Genomic DNA, 11,977 nt, shown 5'->3' with positions numbered 1-11,977 from the left:
TAGGGGTATTTCTGCGGCAAGGAACTACAAGACGGTGGTACAAGGGATTCTTAAAAGTCGGAGAGCAATTCGATGCATCTTGTAACAACATGAGAAACTCAGAGTAATGGTATGAACAACAAGGGTATGTCGTTATCCATATGGATATATCAGTAGTAGGGAATTGAAAATGCAGAGGGCACAAGGGTCTCGAGAATGGTCGAAGAGTATCTTCAAAATCTTCTGGTGCAGTAGACGATCATATGGAATGAGGGGCTCTCTGGGAGAAAGTATTATCGAGAACCTAAAGTTAGATTTAGTAAAACCATTTTAACCCGAATAGGAGAGAGATCAGAGTCCCAGAGTATAGACGAGGAATAAAAGATCCTAATACCACCCAATGGCGACGTGGGCCCGTAAGCCACACAGTCATGTTAGTAAAATAGTTTTCACTGACTAGACTCAACTTCGGCCAAGGAGTATGTAAGGGGGATTCCTACAGGCAGTTGACTCTGATACCAACTTGTGACGCCCCCGATTTAATCATACACTAATCATACACACAAACGTGTACGATCAAGATCAGGGACTCACGGGAAGATATCACAACACAACTTTACAAATAAAATAAGTCATACAAGCATCATATTACAAGCCAGGGGCCTTGAGGGCTCAAATACAAAAGCTCAATCATAGACGAGTCAGCGGAAGCAACAATATCTGAGTACAGACATAAGTTAAACAAGTCTGCCTTAAGAAGGCTAGCACAAACTGGGATACAGATCGAAAGAGGCGCAGACCCCCTGCCTGGGATCCTCCTACACTACTCCTGGTCGTCGTCAGCGGGCTTCACGTAAAAGTAGGCACCTCCCGAGTAGTAGTAGTCGTTGTCGACGGTGGCGTCTGGCTCCTGGGCTCCATCGTCTGGTTGCAGCAATCGGATATAGGAAAGGGGAAAAGGGGAAGAAAAGCAACCGTGAGTACTCATCCAAAGTACTCGCAAGTAAGGAGCTACACTACATATGTATGCATTGGTATCAAATGGAAAAGGGGTATCATATGTGGACTGAACTGCAGAAAGCCGGAATAAGAGAGGGATAGCTAGTCCTATCGAAGACTACGCTTCTAGTATCCTCCATCTTGCAGCAGAAGAAGAGAGTAGATGATAGTTAACCAAGTAGCATCGCCTAGCATAATCCTAACCGATGATCCTCCCCTCGTCGCCCTGTGAAAGAGCGATCACCGGTTGTATCTGGCACTTGGAAAGGTGTGTTTTATTAAGTATCAGGTTCTAGTTGTCATAAGGTGTAGGATCGAAAGTATGTCTAGAAGGGGGGTGATTAGACTACTTGACCAAATAAAAACTTAACCTTTTCCCAATTTTAGTTCTTGGCAGATTTTAGCTATTGTAGGACAAGTCAAGAAATCATCACACAATTCAAGCAAGCATGCAAAGAGTATATTGGCAGCGGAAAGTAAAGCATGCAACTTGCAAGAATGTAAAGGGAAGGGTTTGGAGAATTCAAACGCAATTGGAGACACGGATGTTTTTCCCGTGGTTCGGATAGGTGGTGCTATCCTACATCCACGTTGATGGAGACTTCAACCCACGAAGGGTAACGGTCGCGCGAGTCCACGGAGGGCTCCACCCACGAAGGGTCCACGAAGTAGCAACCTTGTCTATCCCACCATGGTCATCGCCCATGAAGGACTTGCCTCACTAGCGGTAGATCTTCACGAAGTAGGCGATCTCCTTGCCCTTACAAACTCCTTGGTTCAACTCCACAATCTTGTCGGAGGCTCCCAAGTGACACCTAGCCAATCTAGGAGACACCACTCTCCAAGAAGTAACAAATGGTGTGTTGATGATGAACTCCTTGCTCTTGTGCTTCAAATGATAGTCTCCCCAACACTCAACTCTCTCTCATAGGATTTGGATTTTGTGGAAAGAAGATTTGAGTGGAAAGCAACTTGGGGAAGGCTAGAGATCAAGATTCATATGGTAGGAATGGAATATCTTGGTCTCAACACATGAGTAGGTGGTTCTCTCTCAGAACATATGAGTTGGAATTGTGTATGTGTTCTGATGGCTCTCTCCACGAATGAAGAGGAGGTGGAGGGGTATATATAGCCTCCACACAAAATCCAACCGTTACACACAGTTTTCCAATCTCGGTGGGACCGAATCAACAAACTCGGTCGGACCGAAAAGGTAAACCTAGTGACCGTTAGAGATTTTCGGTGGGACTGACATGCAACTCGGTAGGACCGATATGGTTAGGGTTTGGGCATAACGTAATCTCGGTGAGACCGATTACACAAACTCGGTGAGACTGAGTTTGGTAATAAGCTAACCAGAGAGTTGGTCAAGTAAACTCGGTGGGACCGATTTGCTCTTTCGGTGAGACCGAAAAGTTACAAAAGGGAAACAGAGAGTTTACATTGCAATCTCGGTGGGACCGATTCGCTCTTTCGGTGAGACCGAAAAGTTACGAAAGGGAAACAGAGAGTTTGCAATCCCATCTCGATGAGACCGAGATCCCTATCGGTAGAACCGAATTGCTAGGGTTTGGCAGTGGCTTATGACAAGTGAAACTCAGTGGCGCCGGATAGAAAGAATCGGTAGGACCGAGTTTGGCTTAGGGTTTAGGTCATATGTGGATATGGGAAAGTAGTTGAGGGTTTTGGAGCATATCACTAAGCACATGAAGCAAGAGGCTCATTAAGCAACACCTCATCCCTCCTTGATAGTATTGGCTTTTCCTAAAGACTCAATGTGATCTTGGATCACTAAAATATAAAATGAAGAGTCTTGAGCTTTTGAGCTTGAGTCAATCCTTTGTCCTTAGCATTTTGAGGGTTCCACTTTCACATCCATGCCATGCCAATCATTGAGCTTTCCTGAAATAGTCATCTTGGAATAGCATTAGCTCAATGAGCTATATGTTGTTATGAATTACCAAAACCACTTAGGGATAGTTGCACTTTCAATCTCCCCCTTTTTGGTAATTGATGACAACATATAGATCAAAGCTTCGACAAATGATAATAAGCATGAAATATATCGTCGCTTTGAGAAGTATGTGACAAGTAAGAGCTCCCCCTAAATTTGTGCATATTTAAAATTTGCTTTGGACTGCAAATGCACAAAGAGTTAGAGTCATGGGTTACTCTTCCATGTCACATGCATCTTGGTGGAGCACTTAAAATGATAAGAATGAAATACATGCACTCATCACCAAGAATAGTGAATGATCACATAAGATAGATAAGATGATAATATTAAGCAAACATTAAGTGTAGCTTATGATCAAACACACAAAGTTCGAAAAACCACCAAATAAAACAAGAGAGAATAAAAGCAACACTCTCTCCCGAAGCCTATGATCTATACATTTTCTCCCCCTTTGGCAACAAGTTACCAAAAAGTTCCTAGAAAATGCATAGTGCTAAGTCGACACTCAGGCTTGATCTTCAGGTGGTGGTGGAGTCTGGAGCACTCCAAGGACGAAGCCTTCTATAGACGTGGTCGGAGTCGAGGCTGAAGTGGACCCTGGAGCTGGTGGTACTGAGGCTGTAGCTGGTGCAGACGTGGTGGCTCTGGGGTCAGCAACTGGCACTGCAGACGACCTCGGACCTCGTGGCACTCTGGCAAAGGCATCAGTTGTAGTCTTGCCTCTCCTCTCCTGCATGTCATCCTGGAGCTGCTCCACTGCAGTCTGAATCTCTGTCACTTTGACATCCAAGTCATAGAACTTTTGTTCCATGATCCTCTCTAAGCTTGCCTGGTTCTGAGTTAGGGTGGCTAGTCCTTGCTCAATCCGCAGGGTGGATGCAATCAAGTAACCAAGCTGCTCTTGTTTGGTTTTCAGGAAATATTCAGATGCCTCCTCTTGAGTAGGCATCTTGGCAGCTTTCTCCTTCCTCGCCTTCTCCTTCTTGGCTTGTGCTTGAGCAGATGATGGCTCATTCTCAGTCATGACCACTTGATTATTTTCAAAGTCTGGACGGATGGGCAGGTGTTCCTTGTCCAATAAGTATATGCCCGTGCCCATCTTAGAGTTGATGAGCTCCTGAATCTGTGGGGCATATCAACAGCTCCTCTTCTGGTCTGCTGATGTCCTCTTGATTATTTCAATCATAAGGCTCATGACTTTGAATTTCTGTGGCACGTCAAAGATATGAAGCAAGTTGATCGCATGGCCCCTAATCATCTTGTGATCTCCAGACTTGGGCAATAGGGTGTGCCTAAGAATCCAGTTGATGGTTGGCAGCCCTGACAGAAGATAGTGTACTGAGCCAAACTTGAACGTATCAAGTGCTTCATTTGGAATCTCCTTGTACATGTTTGACATTGAGTTGTGGTCCATCTTCTTCTTGGCATAAATGTCCAAGTCATTGTCATGCTCTTCTGGGGTATTAATCAGCTGAGCCCATTCAGCAACTGTAGACTGGTACCTCGTACCCTCTGACATCCATACAATCCTGCCATCTGGATAGAAATGGGCTGTGGAGTAGAACTGCATGATGAGTTCCTCGTTCCACTTTGTGAGCTTCTGCCCAACAAAGTCCTCTACTCCACATGCCTTGAAGCTGTCCTGCACTCCAGGGTAGTACTCTTCGTTGTCCTTGATGTATTGCCAATCAACCCATCTCATATCACAGACAATTGGCTTCTTGTCTAGCAGCACTGTCTCATAAAAGTCTTGCTGCTCCTTGGTGCGAAACCTGTAGTCAACTGCAATCCTTCTCCTTGAAGCATACAGGTCTGCTTCTCTCCACTTCCGGAGCCCTGAATCTCTCCTGAGTTTCATATCCTCAGCCACAGGATGAGCATCGTTGTGGTCTGGGATCTTGGCTTGAGCTTTCTAAGAACATTCTCTTCTTCTTCTGCAGCTTCAGGCACTGGGGCCTTATTCTTCTCAGTAGCTGGGATGCTTCTTGTGTTCCTCTTTGGCTTTGGCTTTGGAGCTGGCTTGGCCTTGGAAGCAGCTGCCCCTGTTCTTATGGCATCACCCATCAGCTTGGGTGCCTTAGGTGCTGGTGCAGCTACCTCTTCTTCTTCCTCCTCATCTTCCATGATGAAAGCCTTGCCAAGCACTCTGGCTACAGTTTTCTTCACCCTTTCTTTCCTCTTCTTGCCTTCAGCAGCAACTGGCTCAATGGGAGTGGGCTTCTCAGTTGAAGCTCTGGCCTTTGACATAGGCTGCCTGCCTGCTGGCCTTTTGATCTTCATCCCTGGTTTTATGCCCTGTGCTGGCTCAACTCTCTTGGAAGTTGCTTCCTCTTCTGCCACATAATCCTCATCTTCCGAGTCTGAGGTTCTCTTCTTTCTCTGTCTTGTGGCAGCTTTAGGCAGATTACTAGGGGTACTCCTGCTGCCATCATCTGAGGAACTTGAGGGACTAGTGCCCTCACTCATATGCACTTGCTGCTCTGACAAGTTCTGGCTATCACTTTGGTCTGACATGATGCAAACTCTGACTGCTGACCCTGTGAATAGGTTATAGATGAGATAGAGTGATAAGCATCACAAAATGCAGAGATTTTTGCAAAAGAATAATTCAAAAACTTAGTTTTAGTTTCCCACTGAAAGCATCTCGGATCTACCGATTTCTAAACTCGGTGATACCGAAGCAGTTTTGGCACCTAAACTAGTGAACTCAGTCAGACCGAGTCACAGTTCGGTGGCACCGAGACTGCTAGGGTTTCACAGAGTTCCAAAATCGATCACACCGATAAGTAATTCTCGGTCAGACCGAGTCTCACTTGTGCAATGGCATAAGACAAATCGGTGGGACCGAGTTTTTCAACTCGGTGGGTCCGAGATGGTTTCGACGGAAACCTAACCCTAGAATTTTCGAATTAAACCTAATCTACGAGTTCATTGACTGGATAGAAGTTTAACAAACGTGGCAAGAATCATGATGATCACAATGTGCTAAGAATCGAATTGGGGAATAGCACAAAGGTCGAGTCCATACCCTAGTTCGGCCGAGACTCGCTACGGCGGCAACAGCGGGGTTGAATTTCCGTTGACGGCGACGGAGACCAGCGACTGGAGGCGCTGGCGGCGAGGAGACGATCCGGAGACCAAGTTGGCAGAGCAGGCTATCGCGCGGGCGAAGGGGTTCGGAGAAATTTCCAAATTTTTGTCCGTGACTATATATAGCCCGACCCTGTCGGTGTGACCGAGTGGAACAACTCGGTGGCACCGAGATGCAAAACTGTATACAGTTGTTGCAACTCGGTGTGACGAATGGTTCAAATCGGTTGCACCGAGATCGAAAACCTAGATCAACTTAATGATATCGGTAGGACCGAAAGTAGGGTATCGGTCAGACCAAGAATCATAAAGAGGTTTTGGAAGTTTAAGTCTATGAAGAATCGGGGACTCCGAGCGCTCCTCACACAGAGTGGTTCGAATCTGACTTGATCAAATTTTGTGATGTAGCATGAATAGAGTTTGAGACGAGAAAAGCATAGATAGCTAGAGGAGGTTCTTAGGCATTCTTGTCCATCCACTTGGCAAAAGGAAATAAAACCAAACAATCAAAACAACAAGTGGATGTCCTCCAATGAGTAAAATATGCAACCAGCATGCTCACACAATAAGATGGCAAATGAAATATGTGACAAGGCATGCACAACCAATTCTAGCATCTATCAAGCAATTTGCGATGACAAGGTCATCTATATATGAGTATATTGACTTAGGAATCAAGTGAGAACACTTGATCATAGGTCATACTCATCGTTTAAGCTCAAGTGGGGTTACCACTTTTACATAAAGCATTGTTGTGTTCACATCTTTAGAGTTGGTTTAGCTCAAGTCTTAGAGTAAAGCTCCCCCTAGATGTGACATCCCCCCTTAGAGGGATGAACTAACCTCGGGTTTTGTCGATGATGACTTCATGTAGATGTTGAAGATGTGGATGCTCAATGTTGATGTAGATCACTTGGAGCTATCCATTTGAGTGAATTGCACTTTCAATACCTACATGGGTTAGTCCCACAAGGAACAAACAAGGATATCCATAGACATAGAGTGATGCACACACAAGATGATGTCCATGAAAACTTTTAGGTTACCTTGTCCCTTGTCTTACCAACAAGAGGGTTTGTGACTCCTTGAACTAGTGCAAGATGTGGAAGTTGATTGCACTTGTTCTTGCCAAAATGATAAGAGTGAAGTATGTTGGCGGAGTCACCCTCAAGAACTCTCTAGTTCTTCTTCTTTTGGATCCACACCATCTTGATGGGAATCCTTGGAGTTGTAGTCGTACTTGATGAAGTGGAACTTGAAGTAGTCTTGGGAATCCACTTGACTAAGGTCTTAAGAGAGTAGATGAATCGGAGAGGAAAAGTTGCATATTCGCTATGCTAGGGATGCGTGGCGGACGAACGGGCTGCATATCTAAATTCGTCTCATCGTTCTGAGCAACTTTCATGTACAAAGTATTTTCATCGGAGTTACGGTTAATTTTCTATGATTTTTCAAAGTTTTAAGTATTTTCTAAAATTTCTGGGTTTATTATATTTAGTTTAATCCAAATTGACCAAGTCAATTTGACTAGTCAAAAAGGCATGTGTGGCCACATGTCATAGACTATTTATCTAAACAATTAAATAAATCTAATTTATTTAATGGAGGCCTACATATCATCTACTACTAGACTAACTTAGCACTAATTAAGACCTACTAGCAGTACTAATCTAAGTAAGGGCCGGCCATTACTAGGCATAGCCCAGCCGTGGCTATGTACACACACACAACACATAGCTAGGGGTTATTTCTGTTCCCTGTTAACAGAACAAAGCATTTTGCGATTTTTATAGAATTTAATCCATGCCATATTTGAATTTGGTCCAATGGAATAATTTGGAGGTTGCCATGTGTACTCCCAACATAAATTAATTTCAACGAAATTAGACTTTGTTTGACCATAGTTTTGTTGCCATCCAGAGAGCTAAGAAGATAGAAATAGCAAAAGCTAGCCAGCGCTACAGTAACATTCAGTTACTGTAGCACTGTAGTGCAGGCAGAGCAGCAACGAGAAGAGCAGGGAGCCCGGCGGCAGGGGCACACTTGGGCACGACCAGAGAGCACCGTGCGCGGCAGGGTGCTGGTGGGCGCAGTAGCGGCGGGATGAGCCGGCACGACCACGGGTGGATGAGCAGCAGCAGGAGCGGGACAACGCATGGCTAAGGGCGCGGTGCCGGAAACGGCAGCAGCGGGCAGCGAGGGGCATCAATAGGAAGCGGCGAGCGCAAAGCATCAGCAACAGTATGCAAGGCAGGGCCCGGGGCGTGCGTATACGCGCGACGGCGCCGGCCGGCGAGCGGTGGTAGCAGCGCGGGAGGGCACAACCTGGCCGCGATGGAGCTTGCACGGGGCGGGGGAGCAAAGTCCAACGGCAGCACTAGTTTAACAGAAGCAGCGGCAGCGGTTCCGGCGGGCGCGGGCGGAGAGGCGAGGCCACGCACAAGAGGGCAAACGCGGAGGCGCGAGAATGCATGCAGGGGCTTGGGCTCGATGTAGATCGAAGCCACAGACACGCAGCTGACGCACCAAGGGCACGATCAGCTTCTACGTGAGACCACGAGTGGGGTGGCGCGCTTGGTTGGGCCAAAGGAGCACAATAGCAGAGACGGTTAACATGGCGGCGACACTGATCTCCGGCGACCATGGCAGCAGCAACACGAGGCACGAAATCGATGTGTGGCAAGAGAGAAAGTGACGAGGAACTCACCACGGAGGCACACGGAGGCCCGTTGGTGGCTTAGGAGCTGAAGTGGTGACGGATCGATGAAGAACAGCGGCGACGACCGAGGAAGAAGATGGCGTCAATCCGGTCGATGTGGTGGCTTCGGGCTTGAGCTCGTGGACGAGGAAGACGAAGAAAAAGACGGTGCATCTCCTGGACATATCAGCGAGGCGAGGAGGGCTCGGTGGCTATGCCAGCGGCGGAGCAATGGCGAGGGACTCGCTCGACTTGCGCGGGGAAGAAGAGATTGAGGCGATGGGGGGAATTGGGGGGGCTAGGGTTTCATCGAGGGGCTCGAGAGCGACCTAGTAGACGCCGGGGACACGGCGGATGGCCGGCACGTGGCCATCCGCGGCCACGGACGCCGCGCGCGCGTCCAACACGCTCCTGATGAACAGGAGGAAAACAATGGCGCTAGTGGACTGGGCTGGGAACTGTTGCGGGCAGGCCTAAGTGCACCGAGCACTTTTAGCCTTTATTCCTTTTCTTTTCTTTTACTTCTTTATTAATGCTTACAGTTTTATAAAATACACAAATGGTTCCTAATTTAGTATTACTATATTTACTACTGCCACATTAATTTGGGTAACTAAATAATATAGTTTAACATTTTAAAATAATAAAAGGCATTTATTAAATTAGTTATGCTACCGTTTCATTCACATTTGAGTATTTAAGCATCTTATAGAAGTGTGGTTTCTCCACCATAATACCTATGCATTATTTGGCACAACCCGAACTTTTTAGTTTTATTGTTTGAAAACTTTTGTTGTTTGCCTTTAATTAAAATTTGAATTTGAATCATTTTGAACTAACGTGAGTTTATCAACAGTAACCGAGGTGACGTGGCATCATTAGCGGAGGTTCACTGTAGCTTAACTATCCGGGCGTCAGAAACACAAGAAATTTGTTTATTAATCTTCTGCAAAAGATAATCAGTATTTTATCACGCTTCTGTTAAAAATGAGAATTGTTTCCCTGAGTGCAGAAGTTTCTGTTTTTCAGCAAGATCAAATCAACTATCACCGTAAGCCATCCTAAAGGTCTTACTTGGCACAAACACTAATTAAAACACAAAACCATATCTTGGAAAGTGTTCCATGCCCTTCCTTAACGAAAATTGAAATCTAATGTTTCTGTCTTTCATATCAATAATTGCACCAATCGTTCTAAGGAAAGGTCCACCAAGAATAATAGGACATGTAGGATTGCAATCTATATCAAGAACAATGAAATCTATGGGCACATAATTCATGTTTGCAACAATAAGAACATCATTAATCCTTCCAATAGATTTCTTAATAGTGGAATTCGCAAGATGCAAATTTAAAGAATAATCATCAAATTCACGGAAACCGAACACATCACATAAAGTTTTTGGAATCGTGGAAACACTAGCACCCAAATAACACAAAGCATGGCACTCATAATCTTTAATCTTAATATTAATAGTAGGTTCCCACTCATCATAAATTCGTCTAGGAATAGAAACTTCTAATTAAAGCTTTTCTTCAAAAGATTGCATCATAGCATCAACGATATGTTTAGTAAAAGCTTTGTTTTGATTATAAGCAGGAGGAGAATTCGACATGGATTGCAACAAGGAAATACAATCTATTAAAGAATAATTTCCATAATTAAATTCCTTGAAATCCAAAAGAGTGGGTTCATTGCTACTTAAAGTTTTGACCTCTCCAATCCCACTTTTATCAATTTTTGCATCAAGATCTAAAAACTATCATTGGACGCCTTTTAACTAAAGTTGACTCATCTCCAGTCCCATCTTTATCAAGATTTATATTGGAAAACAAAGATTCAATAGGATTCACATCAATCACTTTAAGATCTTCATCATTATTTTCATGGAAACTAGAAGAACATGTTTTTACAAACCAATCTCATTTGGCACGCATCTTAGCGGTTCTTTCTTTGCACTCATCAATGGTAATTCTCATTGCCTTGAGAGACTCATTGATATCATGCTTGGGTGGGATAGATCTAAATTTCAAAGAATCAACATCAAGAGAAATTCTATCCACGTTCCTAGCCAAATCATCAATCTTAAGCAATTTTTCTTCAATCAAAGCATTGAAATTCTTTTGTGAATTCACAAGTTATTTAACAATATTTTAAAAATCAGAGGGCATCTTATTATAATTTCCATAAGAATTGTTGTAGGAATTACCATAATTATTAGTGGAATTACTAGGGAACGACCTAGAATTAAAATTACCTCTATACGCGTTGTTACCAAAATTGTTCCTACCAACAGAATTCACATCATAGATTCATTATTATTTTCAATCAAAGCAGACAAAGGCATATCATTAGGATCAATAGAATCACTCTTTCTAGCAAATAATTTCATAAGTTCATCCATCTTTCCACTCAAAACATTAATCTCTTCAATCGCATGCACTATTTTTACTAGTGGAAGATCTTTCGGTATGCCATTGAGAATAATTAACCATAATATTATCTAGGAGTTTAGTAGCTTCTCCTAAAGTAATTTCCATAAAAGTACCTCCTGCGGCCGAATCTAAAAGATTTCTAGAAGCAAAATTCAATCCGGCATAAATTTTTTGTATAATCATCCACAAATTCAAACCATGAGTAGGGCAATTTTGTATCATCAATTTCATCCTCTCCCAAGATTGTGCAACATGTTCATGATCAAGTTGCTTAAAATTCATAATATCGTTCCTAGGGAAGATGATCTTAGTGGGAGGAAAATACTTGGAAATAAAAGCATCTTTACACTTATTCCATGAATCAATACTATTTTTAGGCAAAGATGAAAGCAAGTTTCAGCACAATCTCGAAGTGAGAACGGGAATAGCTTCAATTTAACAATATCATTATCCACATTTTTTCTTTTGCATATCACACAACTCAATGAAATTATTAAGATGGGATGCGGCATCTTCACTAGGAAGGCCGGAAAATTGATCTTTCATAACAAGGTTCAGCAAAGCAGCATTAATTTCATAAGATTCCGCACTAGTGGCGGGAGCAATCGGAGTAATAATAAAATCATTGTTATTAGTGTTGGAAAAATCACACAATTTTGTATTCTCTTGAGCCATCATGACAACGCAAGCAATCCAACACACGAGAACTCAAAAAGGAAACGAAGAAGATGAACGAAAGAGGGGCGAAGAAAAGGCAAATCTTTTCGGAAATTGTTTTAGAAGTGGGGGAGAGGAAAACGAGAGGCTAATGGCGAATAA

At 43.8% G+C, this 11,977-nt stretch overlaps 1 long non-coding RNA gene across 1 annotated transcript; it reads right to left on the bottom strand.

Annotated features, from left to right (window-relative positions):
* Positions 1–580: 580 nt before the first annotated feature.
* LOC147971330 (uncharacterized) lies at positions 581–9,087 on the bottom strand. The gene is made up of 2 exons (XR_015604630.1): positions 8,733–9,087; positions 581–903 (listed from the first exon to the last, which is right to left on the bottom strand). It is a non-coding gene; the product is annotated as an uncharacterized LOC147971330 (long non-coding RNA).
* Positions 9,088–11,977: the final 2,890 nt, after the last annotated feature.

Source organism: Triticum urartu, chromosome 5A, assembly GCF_056163025.1.
Source record: "Triticum urartu cultivar PI428250 chromosome 5A, HENAU_Tu73, whole genome shotgun sequence".
Classification (NCBI taxonomy): Eukaryota; Viridiplantae; Streptophyta; class Magnoliopsida; order Poales; family Poaceae; genus Triticum; species Triticum urartu.
This window is presented reverse-complemented; position numbering and strand designations above follow the sequence as displayed.